We start from the raw sequence: 24046 nt of genomic DNA on the forward strand, positions 1-24046 counted from the left end.
TTACCTTGTCGGTATCCCAGAAAGATGACCTATCTCAGTGCAATGAACTTTCAAATAATAAAAATTATTTGATTAGAAGAAAGAACGGGGCGGGAGGGTGAGCCTCCTGTGACTCACACAGAGCCTGAGGAAGGCGGGAAGAGCTGGCCCCCTACAGAATCCATACCACACTGCAGATTGAATTCAACAAGCTATTCAGGATGATTTTGTGACTAAGCATGAAATTGAAATTACACCATCTCCTGGGTCAGAGTGTTGTAAACACTTTTTCCTTCATTATTTCAGAATTTTTTTTAAATACTGGTGCTTTGTTAGAGCTCACAAAATAACTAGTTTGTAAACTACAAGAAGAAATGTATGTCTTCTTATTTCCATTGTGTTGGAAGGACTTGGTAAGGAATGTTATTGTTAACTATCACTTACCATGTTGTCACTATTATTATTAATTATTATTAGCAACCTAAAGCTCGTCCTCCACAACCACACACTTTGCACCTGCAAAACAATATAGACAAACAGCCATTCAAATATAATTTGTGTTTCTTCCTTTGTTGCCAACCCAGTCTGATTCCAAATGGTTTCTTTTTTTTTTTAATATGAAATTTATTGTCAAATTGGTTTCCATATAGCACCCAGTGATCATCCCAACAGGTGCCCTCCTCAATGCCCATCACCCACTTTCCCCTCCCTCTCCCCGCCCATCAACCCTCAGTTTATTCTCAGTTTTTAAGAGTCTCTTATGGTTTGCCTCCCTCCCTCTCTAACTTTTTTCCCCTTCCCCTCCCCCATGGTCTTCTGTTAAGTTTCTCAGGATCCACATAAGAGTGAAAACATATGGTGTCTGTCTTTCTCTGTATGACTTATTTCACTTAGCATAACACTCTCCAGTTCCATCCACGTTGCTACAAAAGGCCAGATTTCATTCTTTCTCATTGCCAAGTAGTATTCCACTGTATATATAAACCACAACTTCTTTATCCATTAATCAGTTGATGGACATTTAGGCTCTTTCCATAATTTGGCTATTGTTGAAAGTGCTGCTATAAACACTAGGGTACAAGTGCCCCTATGCATCAGCACTCCTGTAGCCCTTGGGTAAATTCCAACTGGTTTCTATTCACCTCCTGACTCATAGCCCAGACTTTCATTTGCTGCTGATTCCTATCCTTTCAGGCTTGATATTAAAGGGGGGGTGGAGGGTGAAACATAATTCTCTTAAAAAATGCATTTAAAAAGTATTTAATACTTATTCAAAGGTTAATTTTAAAACCCTGTGAAAATTATGGCTAGAAATAAACTTTCTTAACCTGAGTAATGACATCATTGTAAAGCTAGAGCAATCCTAATATTTAATGATAAAATTATAGAATAACTCCCATTTAAATCACAAACAAAACAAGATGCCCACCATCCTATTATCACTGCTTCTATACAATATTATCATGGGTGTTTTACAATAATAAGGTAAGAAGGTAAAATAAAATGTATAAAAATTAGGAAAGATAAAACTGCTGTTTCCATCCAACATGACTATCTATAGAGTATATTCAAAATTATCTACAAACTTTTTAAACCAGTAACAGAGTTCAGCAAAGTGATCAGACAGATAAAAGTAATTTAACCAGCTAACACATATTATATTCTTATTGTGGGCCAAACACAGTTCTAGGTACTTTCCATATATTATTAACTAACCCATTAGCTAATCTAATACAACAGCCCTCTGACAATAATATAATTACTATTTCCAAAGAAAACTGATGTACAGAAAGATTAAGTAACTTACTGTTAGAGGTTGAATTGTGTTCCCCAGAAGACACGGTGAAGCCCTAACCCCTGGTACTTGTGAATATGACCCTATTGAAAATCAGATCTTTGCAGATGTAATCGATTTAAGATGATACCGTTAGGGTGGGTTCTAATCCAACATGATTGATGCCCTTTTAAGAATAGGGAATTGGGGCACAGACACGCACAGGGAGATCATTATGTGACAACAAAGTCAGAGAGCGGAGGCATGCAGTTGCAAACCAAGGAATGCCAAAGATGATTCACAACCATCAGAAGCTAGGAAGAGGAAAGGAAGGAGTCCGCTGCAGTTTTCAGGGGGAACGTGACCCTGCCAACAGTTTGATTTCAGACTTTTAGCCTCCAGAACTGTGAGATAATAAATTTCTGTTGTTCTGAGCCACACAGATTGTGGTACTTTGTTAGGGCTGCTCTACCAACCTAATAAACTTGCCAAGAATCACACAACTAGTAAAATGACAAAGCTGGGACATAAGATCAGCATACCAAAATCAATACACTCAACACCAGTAAAAACAAGTTAGAAAATGTAATGTAAAAACAGATACTATTTACAATTACATAAAATACAAGGTGCCTTAAAATAAATATAATAAAAAATGTTTAGGCTACAGTCGATTCTCATTATTCGTGGTAATTATGTTCTATAAAGTTGCCACATACACTAAAGTAGCAAATACTGAACCATTGCTCCTAGGGGAAATACAGGGAAGGGTTCCTGCAAGTTTCTGGTCACATTTTCACTGACTGATCAATATATAACTTTGTTTCATGTGTGTTTCTGTTTTAAAAGACCTTGGTTACTATATATTGTTGATTCATTAACACTAAACTCACAGCCAACAGCACTATAACTCATCCCTGAACAAAGCTTACATAACACATGTATTTTCTCTGAAAGGCACATCCCAGCCTTCTTGCCCTTAGGAGCACTAGATAACACTTCAGCACTATGCTTGAGGGGGATTTTAAACAGTTAAATCACCGGAAAAGGGCAGAATAATATGAAAAATATGGCACTAAATAAACTGCAGAAAGGACACTCATGTTTACAATATGAGAACTAAAACAAGAAAACAAAACATTGCTTTGCTGGAACTCAGCTGGGAACATGGGTGTATGTGAGTCAACTCAAATTTTTTGCTACTCCGCACGTGTTTGCCAATGACCGTGAATGCACGGTGAGTATTGATGTGGAAGGTCACAAATAAATTTTAGGAAGTAGACAAATTCACAAATATGAAATCCACAAATAATGAGGACCAACTGTATTTATGGATAAAATTATAAAACCTTATAAGGGGACCAAAGGAAAAAAAAAAGACCTAAGTAAATGGAGATAGAATATGGTCATGAATAGGGAGACTCAGAATTATAAAGATATTAATTTTACTACAAATTAATTCCATCAAAATCCCAAGGAGTATTTTTAAAGAACATGACAAGCTGATCCTAAAATTCAAAGAGAAAAGGAAAGAACCAAGAATCACTAACATAATTTTGAAAACTAAGGTGTAGAGACTTATTCTATAATATATTAGAATAGTTATATTAATCAAGATATACAGGTCTAGACAGATAGAACAGGAGAGCAGAAAAAAGAGACCAGAACCAACAAACACTTACTTAGAAATGTTGTTTGTGTCTGAGATGGTATTACAAATCAATGAAGAAGGATTAATTATTCAGAAAACATGATCAAGACCAATAAGTTATCCAAGTAGGAAAAAAGATAGCTTCCTACCTCACATCATATCAAAAATGAATTGGAAAAAAAAATGAAAGATCCAAATGTAAAAAGTAAATAGTCAAAACATTTGGAGGGGCACCTGGGTGACTCAGTCAGTTAAGTGTCAACTCTTGATTTCAGTTCAGGTCATGATCTCACGGTAGTAAGTTGAGCCCACAGCAGGCCCCTTGCTAGGTATGGAGCCTGCTTAAGATTCTCTCTCTCCCTCTGCCCCTCTCCCACTCACAGGCATTCTCATTCTCTCCCTCCCTCTCTCTCACTTTCTCTCTGTCTCTCTCAATAAATAAATAATGAATAAATAAATAATCAATCATTGGGGAAAAAATAGAGAAGATAATTAATGATTTCCAGGAAGGAACAGATCCATTTAGTAGGACAGAAAAGAAGCATAAACCATAAAGGAAAAGATAAATAAATTTGACATTAAATTTTTAAAACTTCTATTCAAAAAAAGACACCAAAGTTAAAATGCAATCTATGAAGCTGAGAGAAAGTATTTGCAATGCACATAATGAATAAAAAGTTAATATGCAAGATTTGTATACAAATCCTATAAATGAATAGGAAAAGGACAAAAATCGATTAGAGAAATAGACAAAGAACATGAATGTACAAAAAATACTCAACAGCATTAGTAATCAAAGAAATGCAGAACTTATTTTTTTTTATTTTTTTAATGTTTATTTTTGAGAGAGAGCATGAGCGGGGAAGGGGCAGAGAGAGGGAGACACAGAATCCAAAGCAGGCTCCAGGCTCCGAGCTGTCAGCACAGAGCCTGATGAGGGGCTCGAACTCACGGATCATGAGATCATGACCTGAGCCAAAATCAAGAGTCGGACTCTAAACTGACTGAGCTACCAAAGTGCCCCAAAATGCAAAACTTTTAAAATTGCATTTCATACTCATTCGATTGGCAAAAATTATCATACTTCCTAGTCTGATAATCCCACACTTTGGTAAGAATTTGAAGGAACAAGAACTTCCAACAATTCTGATGGAAACTGAATTGTAAGAAACACATTAAAAAAAAAAAACAATTTGTCAATACCTACTAAAGTCAAAGTTGTGTGCATCCTTATACTCTGCAATTCATCCTCCAGGTAGAACCTTGGAGACACTTCTTCACGTGTGCATAAGATGACATGTACAAGAACGTGCAGTAGAGCATGATCTGTAACAGCAAAAATCTGATTCTACCTACATGTTCGTCAACAGCAGATTTGATTAAGTATGGTTACAGTCACATAATAAAGTATATAGGCACTAAAATGGATATATCAAAAAACTAAGACGCAGAAGGATGTATAAGAATTTCATTTGTAACAGTTTAAAACAGGGGCACGTGGGTGGCTCAGTCAGTTAGGTGTGTGACTCTTGATTTCAGCTCAGGTCAGGATCTCACGGTTCATGGGATGTAACCCCATATCAGCCTCCATGCTGTTGGTGTAGAGCCTGCCTGGGATTCTGTTTCTCTCCTCTCTCGGCTCCTTCTCCCGGTCTCACTGTCTCGCTCTCTCAAACTAAATAAATACACATTTTTTTAAGTTTAAAACAAAGCAATATTATATATTATTTATTGATATATACATATATCATAATTGTATGAAACATTCATGGGAAAGATTTAGAACAGTAATTTTTTCTGGGGGAGGGAACAGTATCACAGAGGTCTAGTCAATGGTATCTACAATTCATTATTATCTTTTTAATCTATAGAAGGTTAAAAGTTGATACAAGACAGACTAGGTGAGTGTTTGTTGTCATGTCTTATATAATTTTTTGGGTGCTGGCAATATTTAATTTAAACAGAAAATGTTAAAGCCTGTTGAGGTTGGAAGAACTTGGTGTCAGGTTAAGTCCTAAATTCAGCACTTGCTGTTGAAATTTAGAGCCTGCCATCAAGTTCTATAAATAAGATAATAGAATGTAGGAATTACACTTAATCCTCTAATTACTCTCAGCTTTAATCAAGCCTTTATTAACATAATGTGTCTAGCTCGGGGTCTTAAAACCTGAGAGGGGATTTAGGGAAGAGTAATCAAAACAATGAAAAATAAGTAGGTGATATAAGGAAAGGCAAAGAGAACTGGGATGATTTAGACCAGTGAAAGAAAGCAAAGGGGGAAATATACTGAGGAAGATGCACAGTTTGCTCCTTTTACACTGTCTGTGCCTCAATTAAGGCTGAATAAAATTAGCTGTTTTGGTTATCTACTGCTATGTAGCAAATCACTCTAAAACATAGTGTTTTAAGCAATGATAATTCATTATTTTGCTCCCGAATCTCTAATTTGACCAGGACTTCAGTGAAGATGGTTCTTTGTGGCTCAGTGTGGCATCAGCTGTAACAGCTCACCCCAGGTGATCCATTTGCACAATGCTCCACTCGCATGCTGGCAAGTTGGTGCCGGCTATTGGCTGGAGCTACACTGGGACCACTGGCAATGATCTTCAGTTCTTCTCCTTTGTGGACCTCTCTATGGGTTTCTTGGATTTCCTCACACCATGATGTCTGGATTCCAAGAGCGAGATTCCTATGGGGGCAGGGCACGGCGTTTTTCTATCCTGTCCTAAGAAGTCACATAGTCACTTTCACCAAACTCTATTAGTCCAAAAAGTCATAGAGACTCACCTAGTTTCAAAGGTTAGGGGTGGGGAACTAGCGAAGAGGAATGTGCACTCCACCTCTCGATGGGGGCATGGCATGATTATAGAAGAAGTCTGGGTGGGAAGATATTGTTGTTTCCATGTTTGTAAAATACAATGGGCCACGCTGACGTACTTGCTCAAATCTCTCTCTGGCTCAGTCTCTTATTCTCACTGCTCCCGTTGAGATCTTATCGTGCCATTCTCTTGTTCAGCAATAAGGGACATTGTTCTCCACTCTTCACACACCAGATTTGTTCTGTGGAGCTGCAAGGCTTCATGGAGTCTTGCAACGTGTAATATTTTATGTAATAATTCACATGATATGTATGGAATAATTTATGGAGGGACCGTGAAACATTCACTTCTGTGACCAAAACTTAGGAAAGGCTGACCAAAAATATTGATGCTTCAGATGCTTTTCTACTTGAGGTTAGCTAAGATAACATGACAGGACATTCATATTTCATGTAACCTGGTGTCAAGCCCATGTGCAGACGTATCAGCAACCCCGGTGAATTTGGAGGAATTTGCACAGCAGTATTTCTGCCACACTCAAGACATTCAAGCAGAATGTAACTCATCAATCAAATCAGATTTTAAAATATTTTTTAGCCTAAAGAAAGACAAGATAGGCCTTGGAAAGTTTTTCTTTAAAGTACTCTAAGGTGTTTGACCTGGGTTTTTTCAGCACAACAGTCAAAAGCGGTATTTGTCAATTCAAAGATCTGATAGTTGGTCACACCATTAGGCTTCCATTTTCACTCATCCACCAAATGAATACATTGTTTTCTTGTTTTTTTGCTAAACTCAGAAAATTACCTACCACTTTACACCAGAAGTCCTACCACTCCTTTCTTATGAAACTGTTAAATATGCTCCCTGAATGGATATCAGCTAGACCTGGCTGACATGTGAAACTAGTTTGCCCTAGGGACAGATAGGACTGAGAGGGTTCTTGGACTCTGCCTCTATTAGGTTGGACATAATAAGTTGCTGAGAATCAACCAGTTTTGTCCAACAAAAAAAAATGGGAATTTCAAATGGCTGTATATATGTGCATTGTTCAGAGTGAAAAATTTCGTTGCAAAACCCAAGTCAGGGATTTGATTCAAGGCCAGTCTAGAATGAGCCCTAACTAAAGATTCAAATGGTTTTTCCATGTACATAATGTTTTTATGTAAAATCACAGGAAAGTAGTATCACTAACTGTTAAGTGAGTCAACCACTTCAGTTCTTCAGCAAACAACTAAGAAACGCTGTTGATCTGGGCTGTCTTTTAGCTGCTATGCAAATTAGTCAATAACATTTAAATAGGACAGTCTTTAAGAAGACATGTGATATAACTGGATAAAGCTGTTGTGGATTTTTTAATGGACCAAATTTCACTGGAACGGTTGAAGATTTTTGTTTTCTAAACTGTGAAGTGGACAAACTAATCTCAATTTACCCCAGAAGTTAGAAGTAATGAGAAGAATCCTTAAGCAGTACTTAATAAGTACTTAGTACTATAATTATGATCCATAAAATAGATATCCACAAAAACATGACCAAAACGATTGGGAATTACGATCAGCATAACATAATAATAATAAGGCTGTGGCAGAGTTTACAAGGTAACCACCTATTTGAATTGTCACCAAAAACCCCCACCATATGCTAAGAAAGTTAAAATCAAAGAGACATATAATTTAAAAGCACATTAACTTCATTTGAAAATCTTTGGGAATAAACATAGGCTTGGGAGACCTTTGTAAGTGTTTCTGGGGAGTACGAAGCATACTGCAATGGTTAAATATTTCTGATTGCTTTTGAATTTCTCCTGTCTTTATAAAGCCTCAACTGTACTAGGTGTGCTCCAAGTTGTGGGTTTAACAATGAAAGGATAAAATTGTGCATTGCACTACCCTGAGCTTCTCTTCTGAGTATAGTCAGTAGCTGACCGCATGCAGTCTGGATATGTGAAAAAGACGAGCCATTTTCTACACCCAGCCATGCAGTTCCATCCCAAAATTCTTCTCTCCAAGCACAACCCTTGGTCCGGAGACAGAAATATGAGGACAAATTCAAAACTTCATATTTTTTTCACATGTAGTGACAAGAACCCCACGATCACTGTCCCACCACATTTGAATCTGTACTGTTCATATTTCTTTGAATTCCTCAAAACTTAGATAAAGGATGCCTTACATGATCTTTAAGTAACACATTTAGCAGCATTTCTGAAAATATGTTCCATAGAGGTCTAGCTCTACATGTTAATAAAATGATTATGACATAAAAGAGTTTCATGTCAATGCTGGGTTAAGCAAATTTATTTATTTATGGTAATTCCTATCAGAATTTTTTATATGCCAACATATATTATAAATCTTCCAGGGTATATATAGCATGTTGTATATAGCATTCCAAACTTGTTTCAGTCATGGAGACCATTTTGCAAAAATATCTCAACAACCAAAACAATATCTTGTGAAACTTGGATCTAAGCCATTTCTTACAATATTTTTTTGATACCAATGTTAACTATAGGTTCCTTACTGATAAAATTCCTTTCCAGGCTTCTTATTTATCTCCTTCTGAATCTACTAACGTCTAAATATTTGTTTGGGAGTTTATTTATTCAATGAATACGTATTAAATGCCTACTATATTCAAACCACTATTATGGGCTTTGGAGACACAGAAATGAGAAATTTTTTGAGAGTACAAGTGGGGGACAGGCAGAGAGAGGGGGACAGAGGATCTGAAGTGGACTCTGAGTAGACAGGCTGACAGCAGCAAGCCCAATGTGGGGTTCAAACTCACGAACTGCAAGATCATGACCTGAGCCTAAGTTGGATGCTCAACGAACTTAGCCACCCAAGTGTCCCAGAAATGAGCAATTTGTAAAATTTCCCTTTCCTTATAGAACTTAAATTCTAAAGGAGATGTCAATTTACACATAAATAAAATTTCAAGATTGCAGATATGGATAACTGCTAATGAAAAAAAATAAAAACAAGATAATGAACTAGAGAGTTTCTTGGTAGTAACTAGAGTGTTTGTGGCATTTCATAAAAGCAATCAGCATGATTTCTTTGAGAAGGTAGCATTAGAACTAAAGGAATATAAAATGAGCCTTTCCCTTTACTAATCTTTCATCCTCTGTATTACTTTTAATCAAAATAATACTTGTACATGGTAAAAAAAAATAAAAATATAATGAACAGTTTATAATAAGAAACAACTGCTGCTCTGACACTCTGCATCTTAGCTCTAATTCCAGAAACATCCCCTTTTAATAGTTTATTATGTGAGATTTTCTCGCGATCACCATTACATGGAACCCATAGGTGGAGTTTGACAGAGCAACAAGATGGAAAGATCATGGGTTTCTCAATAATCTTGAGACTATTGTATCAGCCCTAAAGTTCCTTCTTCCATGCAAGAGAGAAATAAATCTATCTTCCTTAAACCTCTGATATTTATCTATTACTTGTAACCAAACCCCATATGATACAGGATCCAGTATTATCCCAGGCAACTCAAGGGAAAACATTCATAACACGCAAGTCAAATGCATTACATTCTTCTATTTCTACAGAGATAGAATCATGCTACATTTTAGTGTGCTTCCTATTTGGGTTGTGACTTTCCTGGTTTTTGTTTGTTGGTTGGTTGGTTTCCCCTTTTCTAATTCTCTTTTCTGTTTTCTTAAAAGAGAAGAGATGTGCCTCCTTCACCTGGTCATTCATGACATCAGCTCTTAACCCATTCTAATCTTTAAAATGTGTCTCTTCTACTTGAGTCATGCTTCCAGGGCAATTCAGAAGCTTCCAGCCAAACTGTCATGCTGCAATGTCTTTTCCTTAGACTCTTGGTTTAATGCCACAGTTTCTTTTATGACCATTTTCTCTTTCATGGATATTTACTCTCATTTTTCTAGAGTACACCATAATTTTCTAAGCAAGAAGAGTGCCTGGAAGTAAATGTTCCAGGCCCCTAGATGTTTGAAGAAGTCTGTTTTCTCTTCATACTTTGATTGGTTCTAATTTTTTTTCTCAGAACATTGCAGGCTTTGTATTGCTCTATTGTCTTCAAGACCCCATACATTTGGGATTGCCACCTGTCAGCCTTATCCCTCTTCCTTTGTTTTTGACCTATATTTTCTTTCTGGAAGCTTCTCAGACATACTGGTTATTTCTGATATCTGAAGTGTCATGATGCTATGTTTAGACAGGTAGTTCTTTTTGCAATCATCTCAACATTGGGTGGGATTTTTCTTTTCTTTTTTTTTTTTTAGGGCAGAGAGAGAAAGAGAAAATTCCAATCAGTCTCCACGCTGTCAGCATAGAGCCTGAGGTGGGGCTAAAACTCAAGAACCACGAGATCATGACCTGAGCTGAGATCAAGGGCCAGACGCTTAGCCACTGAGCCACCCAGGTGCCCCTGGGTGGGATTCTTCAAGACCAAATATTCAGCTCTGGATATTTTTCTTCTAATGTTTGGTTAATTTCCTTCCCTCTGTTCTGTCTTTCAAAAACACCCATTAGTTAAGGTTAAATAACTAGACAGATGCACTGTATTTGCTAACTCTGAACTGAAGTTCCTTTAGAGTTTTTCCTGGCAAGTCAGTTCTTTCCATTGTCACAGTCCCTGCTTAAATGTCCTGGGTTGGTATTTTCTCAATTAAAAAAAGAAAAAGGGGTACCTGGATGGCTCAACCAGTTAAGCCAACTCCTGATTTCTGCTCAGGTCATATTGCCAGAGTTGTGGGATTGAGCCCTGTGTCGGGCTCTGCACTGGGCATGGCGCCTGCTTAAGATTCTCTCTCTCCCTCTCTCCCTCTCTCTCTGCTCCTCTCTCTCTCAAAAAGAAAAAAGGAAAAGAAAAAAAAAGCCATCAACAGCCTTCTATTCTCCTTTCATCTTTTAGCAATTTGTTGAAATAACTCATCTACAGATGGCATCCCTCCTTTTCTTTTGGTTTATTCTTTTGTGTTTACTATATTTTATTTTCAGACCTGTGTGTTCAGTCTGCCATCTTGCTAGAAAACTTGAAGTTTACCTTGGGTAACACAGTTGAAATTAAACTGCTGCACCATACTCTCAGCAGTACTATTTTTAAATATAAGAATATGTTGTACAACGTAAGTAACACCAAAGCACAAGTTTAAGTATTCAAGTATTTTATCACTATAAAACAGGATACAAAGGGCAAAATACACCCAGGTTTTCTTTTCTTTGAAAAAAAACTGAACAGAGTGCTATTCTTCTTCTTCTGTTGTTATTTTTCATTTTCATGTAGAATGCAGCTCTTGATATATAGCTTTAAAAACATTTTTTTTTCATTTAGGTGATATCATAAAAGCTTCTCTGTACAAAAACTTAAATGATTTTCAGTAGCAATTTTCCCTGTGTCCTTGGACCAATTTCTGATTCTTTTAAGACATGTTACCCACTGCGATATTAACGTATTACTATAAGAGTTGCAACAGCAGGAGACAGCTTTTTTCTTCCTCAGGAGACATAGAAGGGATGTGTGCCTACACTTTGTATGAGAATTTTCTTGACATCTAACTTATACTTTTGGCAGCATAAGTGCTCTATAGTAACACTTCTCCACTTTAGCAAGCTTCTTCTGATGAACTCAAGGATATGTAGGCAAAACATATTTCTCTATAACTCTCATAACTAGTTGTTTATAGATAACTGAAATATATTTATTCAATAAATATTAGAGCTGAACACCACATTTTGTCCAGGGATACCACAGTAAGTAAGACATCATGCCCTTCAGGAACTATTGTGTTTAATGAAGAAATACAATTAAGTAAACAGTAAATTAAAAAAAAAAAAGTCACCATTGCTATTGTAGAGTAACCATAAGATGCCATTAAAGCATATAAATGGAACAGTGAACCCCATGGAGGCGGAGGGGGAATCTAGGTGATAGATAGCTTCCTGAGGAGGTGACTCCTGAACTGAGTGATCCTCAAAGGACCAGCACAAATTAGCAAAGGGAAGCAAGTTGAGATAGATGGGATAAAAGGAACATTCCAGGTGTTCAGAACAATGCGTGTGAAGGCCAGGAGGCAGAAGCAGTCATGAGCAACAAGCAAAGATGGTAAGAAATGGAACTGGAGAAGGAAGCAAAGACTAGATTCAAAACTATTTCCAGTATTCCATATCTAAGAATGTGGACTTCCTTCTGAAACAAGCATTAAAAAAAAACTATGCTCAGTATAGAAGCAAATCTTTCATACTCGCTTTGAGCAAGTTCTGATTTTTTTTTCATAGGTGAAATAATAATGTCACAAACTTCCATTACAGGTTCACTGCGTGCAAGATACTGTACTTGGCCGGTAGGAGGTAATAGCATTCAGCCTCAGGAATCAGTGTGAAAACAGAGCAGAATATTTGGAACTGCTGTGTATCCTGGTAAGAAGGGAACCTGGGTAGCAGGAGTGCTGGGTGGCAGAAGATAAAACTGAAAAGTTACAGGGGCACCTCTGAGGCTCAGTAGGGTAAGTGTCTGACTCTTGATTTCAGCTCGGGTCACGATCTCACTGTTCGTGGGATGGAGCCCTGGCATTGGGCTCTGTGCTGACAGCATCAAGACTGCTTGGGATTCACTCTCTCCCTCTGTCTCTGCCCTTACCCTGCTCATGTGCTTGCTCTCTCTCTCAAATAAATAAAATTAAAAAAAAACTGAAAAGTTATGTTACAGCTTATATCATAGTAAGGACTTGGACTTTAAATAATAAATATGCTATCCAAGTTTTCTGAACAAGAAAATGGACTCTGTGTGCGTTTTACCCAAAATGTGTATTCCTCCTCTTTATTACAGTGCACAAGTCGGGAAATATATCACTTGGCTTGAAGCAATTTAAACTCTACTTCTCTTTTAGTTAATTAAGGACCTAGGCTACCTAAACGAGCCACAATGGCTTGTTTTAAATATTGATGCTGGACACCACTCCTCCAAATACAAATGGAACATTCATTTCAACTTGCCCTCAAGGAGCTCGTAGTCCAAAGTTACGACCCAAAGCAGTTTTCATAAGCCCCCATGATATTTTTCTCTACTGTTCAATGACAGTGAAATGGAATAGCCATCAAATTTCATGGTAATCCCATGGCTGTACATCTCTCCATCCTTTCCTCTGGGCTTCTTATTTAATGAACAAGTTAAGTTAAAGACAGTGGGTTAAGTTGACCCGCATTCCTTCTCCCAGGGAAACTACTGAGACATCACGATCTTCTAAAAACCAGAAACTCTTTCTACCTCCTTCTTACAAACAGGAGCTGATTCAGTTTGTTTGGACGTGAACTTCATTCATTTGGGAGGGGAAAGGGACTCTTTAAGAAAATAGAATACAAAATTATATACAGATTCCTAGCTTTCCTCCTTGTAAGAAGTTGGAAGGGATCCTCACAAATAAAGGGCCAAGCTTTATTAGCTTCGTGGCAAATTCTCCTCTCAGGAAGGACAAATATATAAACATGCAATGTACTTTAAGAGTTATTAACCAAATGTGCGCCTACATTGGGTGTAAGAAATCTATCAGAAGCATGAAAACTCCATTAAAATCCCCTGCTTTCTGCTATCATCATCCACATTTGCCAAAACCTTGACTTATCACAGGGAGCAGTTTTCACCTGAATATTGAATCAACAGGGAAATTTTTGTGCACAGCCTGTCCTTTCTCTCTCTCTCTCTCCCCCCACCTCGTATTTTAACAATTTTACTGATTCTAGATTCCACACCTTGACACTTTAGCAATGAACGTTTGCCTCATATATGCCCTTTCAATAAGTTCCATCCAGAGAGCTAGGCCATTTTCAAATGCTGGCACCCATATAGCTAGGATAATAAGGTAGACGAGATGTGTTTTATCAGGTAGAAAAAAACAACAGGGGGAAAAAAAGCTGCTTTGGGGCAGTGTCCTTAAAAGTCAGGTTCTGAAGCCAATGTTGGCTGCTACATTTAGCTGCTTAGTTCCGTGGAAACCAGTTGTATGACTCTGCAGATAAAAGGCTGTAGACCTCTGGAATACAGGCAAGTAGCACCTCATTATACAAATAGAAGCAACTCAACTATGCATGCCCTCAAACTGAGCTCAGTGTTCTGCTGCATTTCAAAAATATCCATCTGTTCCAAGAGAAGAAACAGGAAGTTTTGTTAATTATCTCTCACAACCCACTAGTTAGTTTCCAGAAAAATCACTAAAGCCATCTTTCCTGAATAAATTTAACAAGTAAGTTACAAGATGCAGCACAGTAGATAAACCTTCCATTACTCCTTTTAAATGAACCAAATCTATCAGTTGGCCAATTGCACACTCACTGCCTCTAAATCCCTTCCCGTGTCCTCGGCGCTCAACAGCCATAATTATTTCCTGGACATAACTTTTTTTCATGTGGCAATGTTGATTAATAAAGCAATATCACACTAGATATATGCAAAACACTAGATATAACACAAGCATTCAAGAGATATTTTCTGACTGATTTGCTTTAAGCACAGTTCAGGGTCAGGATTCCATTAAAATATCTCACAAATTTTCACACTATTAGACAAAATAAACTCATGGGCAATATCTTCTTCTTGGTTATTAGCTAATTTAAATAGGTGTCTCTAAAACTTCGTCCCCAGTCCAGTTACGTCGTGTTGAATAAGATCCATGCCAGAGTGCTATAATGGTATTAAGGATACACATGCCCATTTGGACTCCTGCCATCATTCTATAAATCATTGCCAATTATGCCAATAAAGCAGCCTGGGCAATGATTGATTTCTTAGTTATGCAGTCAGCTGCTCTTCAACACTTTGTTTTCCTTCAAATGTCTCAACCATGGCCTTGTTTCCTGAAATCATGATGGCTTACGTACCCCCAAAAAAGAGACAACTGTACACATCTGTTGGTGAGAAAAAGTTTAGAAAGTCAGTGAAGCCTCAATAATTCCATCTAAGCGTTGGGAAAGATAATGCAAATTTGGGAAAACTCTGGACTGTGAAAGATTTCTTTAAAAACAAAGTACTTGTTTTTCCTACTATTATATATCTACAACAATTCAAATTAGCCTAACAAAGAATCACTTTTTGAAGTGCTCCAAGTCAGTGAAATATCTGGTAAGTCTATAAAAATATAACAAATATTTAGCATTAGCATGACAGTTGACTGTTAACTGGGGTCACTTATTCACTGGCAAAGAGAAGCACAATATTATGGAATCTTTGAAGCAATCCGCTTTTATTTTTAGTAGAATCAATTATTTGCCAAAACTTAAATGTGTTTTTAATCAAATATCTTGCATCAAGCCTGGATATTTGCTATTTATTCAGATATTAAACACTAGGCCCAGCTGGAAAACAACGTGCTAGAGTGGGAAGTGGATAGACCCTGAAGCCAAACAGATTTGGATTCAAATCCAGCTTCATCCTTCACTAGGTCTACAGGATTTATCTGTTAATTCAGCCAACAAATATGTATCATACAGCTACCCTGGGCTGCAGATACGGTGGTGGCAATGAGACCAAAGTCCCTATTTTGTGAAGGCTAACTTCTCTAGGTTAAATTCCCTCTAGTGGAGAGAAGAAAATAACCAAATAAAGGAAGAAAATAATTTCAAATAACCTTAAGTCCACAGAGAGTGAGTGGAGGGAGGCTGGAGTGGGAAATATGTTTAGGTGGTTAGTGAAGACCTCAAAGGGCAGACGATGCCCCAGGTGAGACCTGAATGACACGGAGGGCCAGGCATGTAAAGGCTGGGAGGGAGCAGATTATTCAAAGCAAAGAGAACAGCACAGTGGTCCTCAGTTGAAACCAGTTTGGTGTGTTTAAAGAAAATAAATAAAGCCGCGGCGTTTTTCTCTGAGTGACAACTGTCTTCAGATGTGAGATGAAAATAGCAATAATGCCAATTTTGCAGAATTATCATTGGGGATTTCATTTGCAAATGCCCTCAGGAGTCCCTAACACATCTTAAGACACTCAAAAACAAAAGTAAATGTTATTGTCATTACCATTAATGTTTGGGGGCACTGAAATCTTGTAACTACTTCAATATCTATAAAACCAAAAGAGGTTCATCCACTCAGAGTTATGGATAATTTCCAAATAATGCTAGTGAGCTGTGTTTATCTAAACCACCAGAACTGAGCTTTGCTTTATCTCCTCATAGAAACAGACATTCATGTTTAATTTTAAATGCTCATGAATATATCTTTTCATCTTAAATATCCTTGAATATATGTCTGCCATGTGCAAAACATTTTATTAAAAACCAGCATTGCAGGGTGTTCCACAAATCTTGTGCATGTGTGAAAACCGATATTGATAAAGTGGCAATGAGTCCACCTGGGTCACTTATAAATATGCATATCTTCTGCATTATCAATACACAAATGTTCAAGCACATGGACTGTGTCAGAACTGTAGCACTACTGTGACTAGAATTACGTGTTCATAATACACTTTCTAAAGTAGCTGCTGAAACCAGTTAATTGTACTAAGCATAATCAAATTCATAAGCATCCCTCTTAACATTTAACTTTAAGTCACCCCTGGGTGATAACTGACTCAATCATACTACTTCATAATTATTACCCTAATATTTACTAAAGCCTAAGCTACTTAATTCTTCCAAACAATAAAAATGTCTGCACACCAAGAAAGCTACTTTCAAATACAATTCAAATCAAACAGGCCAAACCTTGGAGCTATACAGAGAAAATACAAATAGTTCCTAATTCAGTAAGAAATATTATCAATTAAAGGAAGCTATCTTCTTTATTTAAAAATGCTGGTTGTCTAGGGAGCCTGGGTGGCTTGGTTGGTTGAACATCCAACTCTTGATTTTGGCTCAGGTCATGATCCCAGGGTCTAGCGATCTAGCCCTGTGTTGGGCTCTGCACTGAACATGGAGCCTGCTTAAGGTTCCCTCTCTCTCTCCCTTTGCTCTCCCCTGCTGCTCACATGCTCTCTCTAAAAAAAAACAAAAACAAAAACAAAAACTCACCAATATGCATTACTTCCTTCTCTATCTTTATCTAAGTTCTTTGAGACCCATAAGTCACACAGAAAACAAATCATCTTGGTTCCACTTAAATATCTTTGTCTTAAAATCAAAAAAGAAAATGAATTTGGGCAACAAAATAAATGACGTAACACTAGATTATAATCCAAAATGTAAAACAGATATCCATGGGTCTGTATTGATATAAATAAATGATTAAATAAATGAGAGAGAAGAGACAAATCTCCTATGCAGAAACTTCCCAAACAAATTGTGTAGATATCCTGTCCACAAGGAGATGAAGCCTAACTCTGCACATCTTAAGTTGTGGGGTATACATAGTAACTTCCTTCCAAAGAGTACAGTTTGGAAAGTGGGCAAAAAAAGAATAACATGACAGTGGAAAAAGCTGACAAACACTCCCTCAGCTAGGTGATCAAGGTCAATATCAATAGTGATGAGTCATATGGATAGTATACATCTTTGAGATGATGCTCTGAGAGATGATGTGTTGAGAATGGTACTTTACCTTGATAATCTTCTCTCCCAAAACCTGTAACCCCAATCGATTTATAAGACAAACATGAGACAAATCTCAATTGACGGCTGGTCTACAAAAGGCTTGAGTACTCCAAACTCAAAGTCATCCAAAACAAGATAAGTCTGAGAAACTGTCACAGCCAAGAAGAGCCTAAGGAGACATAATGACTAAATGTAATATGATATCCTGGATGGGATCCTAGAACACAAAAAAGACACAGGCTATAAACTAAGGAAGTCTGATTAAAATATGGATTTCAGCTTAAAGAAAGAAAACAATGTACATTCACAAGTCTCTGGAATCCTTTGAAATGAGCCTAAGTGAATCAGGAGTAAAATACACTATTTTCATTTATTGATTTTCCTTTTTCTAGCACAGGTTACTGGTTAACTCAACATAAAAACACCATCAATAACTAAGAGGTAGCATTTTAGGAAAATATCAAAGTTATCAACCCCCATCCTCAAAAGGTGTTATAAAAGTTTACTGATTTAAATAACAATGGTAACATTTGTAAGTGATTTGGAAAAGCAAGGAAAAAAGCTCAAGAGTCTCAGCTACCTCCTAGAAATTGCTCTCCTGTGGAACTCTTCCCAGTGTGAACACTTATAGAAAAATAACGGCCTAATTATTGGCAGACTTTTCCTTATCACTTACTATGTATGAAGAACCTCTATAAGCCTTTTATATTGTCATATAAGTCTCATATCATCGTCATTATTATCCATCGTGCTAATAAGGAAATTGAGACACTGAGAGGTTAAGAAACTTGCCCATTAACCAGACTAGTAAGTCACAGAGCCAGTTTTTGTTTTGTTTTGTTTTGTTTTTAATGTTTATTTATTTTTTGAGAGAGAGAGCAAGGGAGGGACAGAGACAGTGGGGGACAGAGAATCAGAAGTAGACTCTGCCCTGATAGCAGAGAGCCTGATGCAGGGCTCAATCTCACGAACTGTGAGATACTGAACTGAGCTAAAGTTGAGCTTAATTGACTGAGTCACCCAACTCAGTTTTTTAACCAAGGTAGTGTGGTTCCAGGGCATGTACATTTTCTGAATGGGCTACATATCATCCCCACTTCTCTTTCTCCTGAGGGCTCTTCCAGAGCTGCTCCAAGTCTGCCCTGAGTGCCTCCTTTGCCCCACTGCTAAGTGTCCCCTTTGTCAGCCACCACCACCACCATCAGAAAAACTCCAGGATTTCCGGTGGGGCAAATCAGTTTCTTGTCCACAGTAGTTTAGTTGTCCCAGAAGCACATTCTGAGATAGAGTTTAGCATGCAGGATGTTGACTACAGAGTTCCCCATGGTACCAATACCTGTAGAAGTGAGATGGCAAGTATAAACAGGCAGGGAGAAGGCAAGCTGTCACGCAGGCCCAACCAACCTCGGCAGACTCACAGAGAGTCTGGGTCTAAAATAGACCCCAAAGCCATCTCCAGGTGGGCCAAGACAGCCAGGCTTCCATTAATTGCATGATAAATTACATAATCACCCTGCCTAAAACCTGCCATAATCAGCACAGAAAAAACAAACTCTTCAGTCCCCTCTGTGGTCATGCCCATTCCAAAGCATATGCTGGGTTCCCTGTGGGTAGCTTTGCCCAAGCAGGGCCCATTTGGAGTAGGTAGTAATCAAAGTGATCTAATCTGACAGGTATCTCCCTTTCTAGCGAAGTGTCAGGTATGAAGTTTGAAAATCCGCCATTAGAAATTCATTCTTTTTTCTACTTTGAAGTTTTTTGTCATGAAAACACTTTCACCAAATTGCAAAAAAAGTCCTCCAATACAAACCATTTTCAGCTAATCCTGGTGGAACTTAATTGATTGTAGCTGTAAGCAAAGAAGAGAACACTTTGAAAGAGAAATGGGGCACTAAAAGAAGAAGTAAGAGGATGCCAAAATTAAATACTACCTTAATTCACAGGTTTACTGACAGTCAACTCTGCACCCTAGTACAAAGAAGTTACTCCCTTCTCTTTACCTTCATGTCATTTCAGTGCCCTCAGGACTCTAGAAAATAATAAAGACATTTCATGGGACATCATATGTTTCATAATTGCATTATAGTGCATAAAATAGAGTCTGATTATTTCTCCGAAACTGATCTCTTCCCAAATGGACAATGTTTACTGCTACTTGGACCTTCTTGATTTCTGTTGCATAATACCGGGAGAAATATGCCTAGAGATACCCTTAACACAAACTATAGTCCTAGCAGATCATGTGTAAGTTCCCACAAATACAACCAAGGATTTAATATGTGCCCTTATATTTATGGATGTCAATGCAAGATGAAGAAGATGTGAAAATTACTAGAAACCAATTTACAGCAGCTGAAGCAAATTAGGGCTTTAGGGCTCATTGAAAAAAAAAAAAAAGAAAGAAAGAAAGAAAAGTAATGAAACAACCAGCTCTAGGCAAACCATATGTCCCATCCAAATTCTTTATTAATGGAAGTATAGCTACATGTTAAAGAGGATTTAGTTCCTACAGCAAAGATGCCAATAGTGATATGAATAGATTGTAATTTTTTATTCTCAAGGTGAGGGACCAAAAAATTGTGCAGTTATTTAGAGGCAGTTTCTACAGTGACCTTACACTCACATGTGTGAAAGACCTCTACATTATTCTCAACAGTGCCCAAAACTCAGTGTACTCTTTGAAATTTGGGGAAATGATACATCTTGATTTTGCCAAGATTAGAAAACTTCATTCTCTACCAAGAATCTTCAAAGTAGTTGGCCTATATCTCTTGACTACAGCTGAGATTTTTAACAATTACCACAAAGTTACCAAAGCTTGAAACATTGGTAGTAGGTCAAAAGCTACCTTCTAATAGTAGTAATAATCTATATGGGGTCACAATTTCCATATATGTTAAAAAAAAAGTGGACAGAGAATGTGGCATCTCTGAGCAAAAATTAACATCCAAAGGAATTTTCTGCTCAGATGACATCAAAAATCACCCTTCAAATGAGCAAATCATCTACCAGCTTTTATCAGCATATAACAGAGACAAAAAAGTTTATATACAGGACATGCCACAAAAATCGACTTGATCTCACTAAGTTGTAGTGAACCTTTCTCTGAAAGGCTCTCCATCCCCAAATACTTACATTTTGCAAAATTGGTTCAGTGTAAAATCAAAAACTTGGAAACATCATTGTGAACAAGAATTGGGTCAAAAGTCAATGTGTCTTAGGCTCATTAGTACAATTTTCTTCTGATTCTCAACCCACACACATGTTTAATTTCCTCTGGTTGAACTTTTTAGCTCTCCAAATTGCCAAGTGTCTCTTAAACTTACCTAACCATTGATTAATCTTACATTTCAAAAACTTTATTATCAATTATAGTACACTATCATCTTGAATTAAAAAATCATTAAAATATATACAATGGAATACTATTTGGCAATGAGAAAGAATGAAATCATGCCATTTGCAGCAACATGGATAGAACTGAAAGGTACTATGCTGAGTGAAATAAGTCAGTCATAGAAGGACAGATATCATATGTTTTCATTCATACGTGGATCTTGAGAAACTTAACACAAGACCATGGGGGAAGAGAAGGGGGAAAAAATAGGTACAAAGAGAGAGGGAGGGAGGCAGACCATAATAGACTCTTAAATACAGAGAACAAACTGAGGGTGGATGGGGGGGTGGGGGAGAGGAGGAAATGGGTGATGGGCATTGAGGAGAGTATTTGTTGGGATAAGCACTGGGTGTTGTATGTAAGTGATGAATCACGGGAATCTACCCCAAAAACCAAGAGCACACTTAACACACTGTATGTTAGCTAATTTGGCAATACATTATATTTAAAAAAAGAATAAATTAAGAATAAAAAAAAACATTGAAAAAGATCCAATTACCCAATTATCCCCATTTTTTATAAACTACCATTATGAGTAATAATTACATTATAATTCCTAATGCCCTAATATTATTAGTATTATTAGTACTAGTCTGTGTTTTTACCTACAATATTTGAAGTGTGCTTGTTGATATTCCTTATCATTACCTATGATTTAGAGTGAAATATTATCAGAGTTTGACCGTATAATTTGTTTTCTTAAGAGGAATCAGCTACTCTTTGATTCCTCTAACTGCTAGTGATCAAGGTTGCTCTTTAATATTTGAAAATACCGGAACAAAATCCACCAATCACTAATCATCCATATACATGCCTCTCTGGAACACTCCATTACCAGAGCAATAAAAAATGATGGCGCTTTTGAGTACAGCATCAGTATTTATATACTGTAGATAGTTTTACAGTTGAACATGTTATTATGTTTATGCCTAGCAGTTATAGCCATGTTCCCTGTTTAGTGATGACATACTATGAAAGTACTCATAGTAAACTAACTAGAAATAATTTATACACTATCATCATGAGATGGACAGCCTGACACTAAAAGTCCTATTAACTATAACATTAAATGATCCTTTGAATATTACTTTCTCCAGGATGAAGATACTTTGAGGTCAGCTAATTCAAATATTAGACTGCCTCACAATTATGCTAGCCCCTTTTTTCTATTTAATATGTTGAATTTCAAAGTGTGGTTTTAATTATTTTGCATTCTTAAATGCTTAACGTGTACTCTGTGTAAATTATGAAGCCACAGAAGTTTTGATCCATGAGGTATATTGATCACATAATTGCATGGTCATGTAATTCCCTTAGTAGGTCTCTCAGAAAGTTCACTCAATTTTTTCATTTCTTTCAATGTGTGTGATACCAGAATTCTTTCAACACATGGTATGCACCTATCAGAAGTTTCACTACCCTGTTTTATTAAAAGCATGGAGGGTGTGATTTCCAATCCTTTATAATTTCTGGATTTACTAATTAAATTGCTTCAATCGTGTCAAAGGCACTTTTTATCACTTAGAATATTAAAATCAGCCCTTTTTGGAGAACAAAGTCAATCAGAAAAACTCTAAAAGCATGAAAAAGTGTTTCCTGTGTTCAAATGACTTAAAAGGAGCTCAAAGGAAATTCACCAAATTTAAATAAAAATTCATTATCCTAAAGAAAATAAGCCTGCAAATTAAAGCCACAGCAGCCAGCACCCTGAAAACAAGGCTAGGTAAAAGGCAGCCCCACCTACAAAGGACACACTCTCCTACTATTCTTATTATGATCTTTCATCCATGCCTCTAATCTGTTTAGATGTATAGCAAATTCTTCATCTGATGTGGTCAGTAAACGAGGTGTTTTGATTAATGTGTTGGTCAAGGGAGACAGGAATTAAACATTTTCAAACACCTATATGTGGCAACTACACTCCATTGTATTCCATATCATAGTTCTCATGATGTCCTGCAAGGTAGGTATCGTTAGGCCCATTTTTCAGATGCAAAGACCGAGGGTGAGTGATGTTACAGAACTCTTGTGAACTCACCGGGCTAGCAAATGAAGAGGCATGATATAAATCAAATTGTTCGATTCCAAAGCCCCTACCCCTACTTTTGCATTTACCATGTTGAATATGTATACCATGCCATATACAAATGACTACTTTCCGGGGAACTCGAATATGATAAAAATAAATTTGGGCCATGAGAAATATAATTTATTCTCTTTGAAGATTCAAAAAGCATTTAAGAATTTTGTCATGCCTCAGGGTCATCATTAGAAACATCAGTCATGCTTTCATTATCAATATATCAGAAGTGCCTATTAACAGAGATTTATGGTTAATGGAATGACAAGGAATATATCTGTACATGTGTCTGCTTTCTACATGAACATGACAAATTTCAGACTTCCAAGACTATCTAAGTAACCATTTCATGATTATACATGAAAATATGATTTCTCATTAAGCATGATTGTACAGGCTGTTTGCACACTGCCCTCACATGAAGCCTTTTGAAATTACTCAGTGCACAGAGCATGATATGCCCATCATCATACTTGCCCTTTAAACTCCGTGGCACATTAAGTCCAGGCTTAACATCCAAATCCCCAGAGACCTACTGCTTTTAATCCCTAATTAGGAAATGACCTCAAGTAGCCCCTAACATCATCCAAAGGCAAGGACTGTTTCATTTGTTTTTCCAATTTGTCAGACTAATGATAACCCCAAATAAAGTCACTTTCATCACATTACCACCATGGGGCCAAATACTGCTCAGCTCCTCTGAGCATATTCTGGATTTTTAAAGAAATTTTTAATGATTGAAAGTTTTCCTGACCCAAAACATAAATTCTCCACCAACAGCCTTTCTAACCCTGGCTTGTGGGTTGAGGAGAGATCTGGAAAACAAAGGCCTCCCCTGG

General features: G+C 37.1%; 2 long non-coding RNA genes across 4 annotated transcripts in view; one reads left to right on the top strand and one right to left on the bottom strand.

The window, feature by feature from the left end:
* LOC123379681 overlaps nt 1-12760 on the top strand; it is a 28355-nt gene extending 15595 nt beyond the window's left edge. Inside the window, exon 3 of the long non-coding RNA XR_006584474.1 lies at nt 12520-12760. This is a non-coding gene — a long non-coding RNA (uncharacterized LOC123379681). The remainder of the gene's footprint in view (nt 1-12519) is intronic.
* LOC109502441 overlaps nt 1-24046 on the bottom strand; it is a 117927-nt gene that overhangs the window by 17305 nt on the left and 76576 nt on the right. The window lies entirely within an intron of this gene.

Source organism: Felis catus, chromosome C1, assembly GCF_018350175.1.
Source record: "Felis catus isolate Fca126 chromosome C1, F.catus_Fca126_mat1.0, whole genome shotgun sequence".
Classification (NCBI taxonomy): domain Eukaryota; kingdom Metazoa; phylum Chordata; class Mammalia; order Carnivora; family Felidae; genus Felis; species Felis catus.